Source organism: Rhincodon typus, chromosome 18, assembly GCF_021869965.1.
Source record: "Rhincodon typus isolate 14 chromosome 18, sRhiTyp1.1, whole genome shotgun sequence".
NCBI classification, from domain to species: domain Eukaryota; kingdom Metazoa; phylum Chordata; class Chondrichthyes; order Orectolobiformes; family Rhincodontidae; genus Rhincodon; species Rhincodon typus.
Window position 1 is genome coordinate 2,730,202 of NC_063349.1, and position 5,697 is coordinate 2,735,898.

The window sequence follows — 5,697 nt, forward strand, 5'->3', positions numbered from 1 at the left end:
ACTGTTACTGGAATCTGAACTTGAAACAAGGGCTGAAGTCTGCCTTGCTGACATTCAATAATGTTCTTCACGCTGAGCTTTCTCTTTGCATTAAATTTCTCTGTGTCTCCCTGTTGTTTGGAGTTGGTGTCTGGATGTTGGTTTTAGTTCACAATGTGCAACAGCTCAGATCCTTTGTCTAGTTCCACAGTGTCGGATTAGCAGGATAAAGTTCTCATTTGCTCACAGAGCTGAATTTTAATTTAGTCTTGCCCACATACAATGACAGCTCTGTGCTGGTAATTATGTGCAACACCATTCTCCTGCCACTTTGTTTACTCTAACTCTAATACACATCCTCCTATTCCTTTCTTCATCCCTTGTTTAGAAGTAGGAATGTCTTCTCCATCTCTAATCATTTTACCTTTTACACTCTGCTCTCTGCAGAGCACAAGCCTTGGATCCAAATCAGCTGTGGATTTTGAAACTTTCTGGATTTTAGAATGATGTCAGAATGTCTAACTACAACTGATCTGGAAAGCACTGCAGTTTTAAATATTTACCAGGCACATAAAACAGTGAGAACTCATTATAAAGCAATAATAACAATTGTTTAATTATCTCAATATTGGATATTCCATGCTTCTGTTCCCAAGATTCTACACTGCAGTGTTACTGGTGATATCCATGGAATGCTTGTTCAAAATATTCTTGGAGAAGTGGTGTTTCCAGACAATACACTTCCAGGCTGGGCAGTCTGGTGCCTCCTCTGTCTTCTCTTCTAGAACAAGAACATTTTGCATTTATGCAAGAGCAAATATTCACAATCTTCTGATCAATGAAATTCCTCCCCGTCTCTGGCCCACGTACCTGCTTTGTCCCAAGCCTTAGCCTCCTAGTTCTCTTCATAATATTCCAGAAGGAAAATGTTCAAACGGTCCTTCACAGGTAAGTACTCATACACCAAGAGAAGGGGAGATGGTCAAGAACTGTGACAAAGGAATACATTTTTATGGAGGGTTTGTAAAATAGGAGTGTTACTTAGAAAAACATGGATTCTTGTTAGGGAAAGGAATCGAAGGCAATCGGGGATAGATGGGCATATGAAATTCAGACCACAAACAGACCAATGATGATCTCATTGAGTGGTGGGGTGGGCTTGATGGGCAGAACGGCCTATGTATTGGTGCATTCATAAACCAATGAGGAACCGAGGCAAATCCTGATCAGCTACCTCATTTACCCAACTACCTAATGTTAAAAATCAAAAACATCTCAAACTTTATTCCCTAGGTTTATGTAGTCATGTAAAGTCTGAGCCACAGCTCTGTCTTTCAACAATACCACTCAATTGTCAAATATTGTTTTTTGAAGGTAAATGGAATGATCTTCACTCAACTTCAGGTATAAGACAACCAATGTGTTTTCTTCTTCTGTGGTTCCCGGGTCATTCGATAAGACCTAACTCAGCTCAATTTATTGAGCCATCTCCCATGATACGATTACCCGAAATCACTCAATACTAATAGCTTTTCTGTGGTGCAATGATTTCTGTTTTCACTCACCCAAGGGGCTAGCTCTCATTTGAAGATTAGCCCTCTTCTTCCTGACTTCTCCACAACTTCCTTTCTATCTATGATATCAAATCCTTTCAGCATCTCAATTGGCTTAGTCCTCAATTGTCTAAGTTCAAGAGAATTCAGTCCACACAACTGAACTTTCTCCCCACAGTGTAATCCCTTTTAGTACAAATATCAACCTGATGAATCAGTTCACTTTGCTTCAGAGCCCATTGTATCCAGCACCAAAAACTGACTACAACACTTTAGGTGGAATCTGGCCAAATCCCTCTATAACTGAGATCATTCCCTCCTCTTTATACATCTGTCCCATTGACATAAAGGTCCACATTCCAAAAGACATCTTGATTTTGTTTGGCTTTAAGTTATTCCTGTATTTGAACTTTTTTTGTTCCTCTACATTTCTCACCACAGAGAAAATAGTCAGATTCACCTTTCTTGTTCCAAAGTGGATGATTTCAATGTTTATAAGATTAAACTCCATCAGCTGTCAATGTGTCCAATCACTTAATCAAGGTCACTTTGCAATGTCTCGCTCCCTACAGCTGTTACAGTAACTCATCAGGTATGCAGACTCTCTAACCCTTCCTGCAAAAGCTGATGCCTCAGTACAGACACTGGGGAGCACCCAAGATGCCTACACTTTATCTCCATTCTCTATTTCCTATTTGCTGCAATTGTGCAGGGCCTTAGTGAGATCACATCGGGGAGTGCTGAGCACAGTTTTGGTCTCCTTACCAGAGGAAGGATGTTCTGTCTGTGGAGGGAGAGCAACAAAGGTTGATTCCTGGGATGGCAGGACTGGTGTATGAAGAGAGATTGGATCGGTTAGAATTATGTTCACTGGAAGAATGAGGGGGAATCTCATAGGAATCTATAACATTCTAACAGAACTAGACAGGGTAAACACAGGAAGGATGTTCTCGATGTCCCATGTGACCAGAACCAGGGGTCACCGTCTAAGGATATGGGCCTGAGGATATTTAGGCCTGAGATGAGAAGAAATTTATTCATCCTGTGGAATTCTCTGTCACAGAAAGCAGTTAAGGCCAAAATAGTGAATATTTTTATGAAGCCATTAGATATAGTTCTTAGGGCCAAAATGATCAAAGGGACAGGGAGAAAGCAGGAACAGGGGACTGTGTCGAATGATCAGCCATGCTCATATTGGATGGGGGAGCAGGCTCGAAGGGCCGAAAAGCCTACTCCTGCTCCTAGTTTCTAAGTTTCCAAAGAATATTCAATCCCAATCAAGAGGCTGTTTTCAGCTCCATCCGCGTTTAATGCACTTTTACCAATACCTTCTGGGAGGGATATTCTGTTCTTGAAGATGGTAAGCTTGGATGTGGGAAAGGCATTTAATTAGACAGGCCAGCCTTAGCCCTAACCCAAACGCTAACCCTAACTGTACTTTAACCTTAACCCTAACCCAAACGCTGACTCTAACCCTACCCTAACCTTAACACTAACCCAAACGCTGACACTAACCCTACCCTAACCTTAACACTAACCCAAACGCTGACCCTAACCCTATCCTAACCTGAACCCTAACTAACCCTAGCCCTAAAACTAACCATAACTCTAATCCTAACCCTAACTCTAACCCTAGTCTAACACTAATTCTAACTCTAACCCTAAACCTAGTCCCAACCCTAACCCTAGCCCTAAAAAAATTCCACTATCTTCACACTACTGCAAGAATTAAAGTCTTTGAAGTGGCAGGAGGTAAATTAAGAACCACCTAAAGGACTCAAGCCCTCTGCTAATGGGATTAACCCAGCTGCAAGTAGGCATTGCCAAGTACCATGTGCAGCATTATGTGGGCAGCTTGTAACCCTGGGTGAGGGAGGAAACTCATTATCAAAGGCAATCAAAACCTGATCGAAGAACTGGACATTGGACAGGGGCAGTGTGTAGTACACCTTCTCTTCTCCACACATGCCCTCCTTTGCCAGAAACATAAGTCTGCCACCTCATACTTTGGTCCCCTTATGACCCTGGCATAATCCAAAACTCAGCCACAGTCTGCATCATGGTGCAGTCAGTTACATGAGCTGCCAGCCTTTAACTGGTCATCATCTCTCACTGTTTCACTCCACATAGAACCCCTCCTTCCCTGTGCCCTCGCCAATGCCTGATTGGTATTTGATTGAGCGGCCTTTCCCTGAAAGAAGCCACATAGGCCTCTCACTGATTCTCCAGGAACTGCTGAGACCCCAGCCATTTCTACAATGATCTACCATTTGTGTGGAACCTTACAGAATGTGCCCTGGGCAGGCATACAGATAAACACTCAGATAAACCCAAATAGAAAACTGCAAAAAGTTCACCTCAATTCATCAGACATGACTAAGGTTTAATAAACTCCCTGATCAGCTCATGTTTGTGTGAACACCTTTATCCTGAGTGAGATATTCCAGCACGACAGAAGAATTTTATGCCTTGGTCCTAGAGGCAGTAAGAAATGCTATCCAATAAATTCATTCAGCAACATGCTGCAACAAGAGATGAGAGATCAGAGAATTTGGATCTCCACACAAGACTAGTCATCCAACAACTTACTTACAGGATAAAGTTTTATTTACTTTGGAGCAGACTCCTTCCCCCTTCAAATGCAATTCTGCAAATCCAACCGTTAAATTGAATAGAAATGGAGTGATGAGAATGTGGAGCTCACTACAACAGGGAATAGTTGAAGTGGTTGGTATAGATACACCAACTCAGCACATGAAGGAGAGAGGACTGGGTAGAGATGTTGAGAGAAGATTAGATGAAGAGTACTGGAAGGAAGTGAGTGTGTGCTGTAACAGCAGCGTGGAGGGCTTGCTTTGTGTCTCCTGCAGACTCAATGTGACTCAATTATCCACCTCCTGAAACCTTGCTTCACAAATCTTTGCATAACACTTCGCTCTCAAACTTATCAATCTCATCCTTGACAGTTTGGAAGGCACTTTATTTTGGGGACTGCATCCCTTTGACCAGAGAAAGTTATTGAATCAGATAGTGTAGGAGGCCATTCAGCCCAAAGTGGCTCTTGGAAAGTGTGATTCAATTAATCCCTCTCCTCTTTTTCCCATGGTCCTGCCAATCTTTTCAAGTCTATAGCCTTTGGAAAGAGGCTGCATGTAATATTGAAAACAAAGTCACCTGCAATGCAACTTACTGCTTGAACAGCAGTGAGATGGTTAAGAAGTGAGCCTTAACTGAGAAGAAGAAGCTTAATTTACAAAAGAGTGAACACAATTCTGGCTGTGCCGGGCGGCAATCCAATTGTTCCTTATTTGCTCAGCTGCTACACACAAACAACAGGGAAAAGCTGAGGGGAAACTGCTCCTGAAACCTTTTCCTTCCAATGCTGAGGTGACAGAGCTACCACTAGGGCATGGAGGTCACTGGGAGCTGCTCAGGCTAACAGAGGTGACATTAAATTGCACCAAATTCCAAACAGGAGCTGAGAAAACACTAGATCACAGTTTGGATACACTTTAGGATTGTTGCGTTCACCCAGTAAGTAATTGGGGACATAGAGCCAAAGGCTTCACCTGCAATGTCTGGTGCGAGGACAGTCACATTATCCTCCAGCAAGTGTTGACTAGAAACCTGCGAAGCTTTTGGCTGAGACCGGATTGAGCACACGTTGTTTCACAGCCAATTGACAACCAATTAAGACACATAACTCAATCCTCACGTCTCGCTCTGGATGGAGTTAGAACCTGCTCACTCATGAACTGTCAGAACCCAACAGAGGGAAGGGTCTTAGCAGTTGACCGTATTGCACAGGGACCCCTAAAGACAAAGAAATACAGAAGACACTGTCATGTTGAGGTGAAGCAAATAAAGCTCCAGTGTTATCTTGTTTACAAATTACTATATTGTGGACTCCTTGCTACTTCCTTTTCTTGGAGATAGTAGGAACTGCCAATGCTGGAGAATCTGAGATATCAAGGTGTAGAGCTGGATGGACACAGCAAGCCAGGCAGCATCAGAGGAGCAGGAAAGCTGACGTTTCGGGTCTGGGACCTTCTTCAGAAAAAAAACCCATTTTCTGAAGAAAGGTCCAGACCCAAAACGTCAACTTTCCTGCTCCTCTGATGCTGCCTGGCCTGCTGTGTCCATCCAGCTCTACACCTTGTTACCT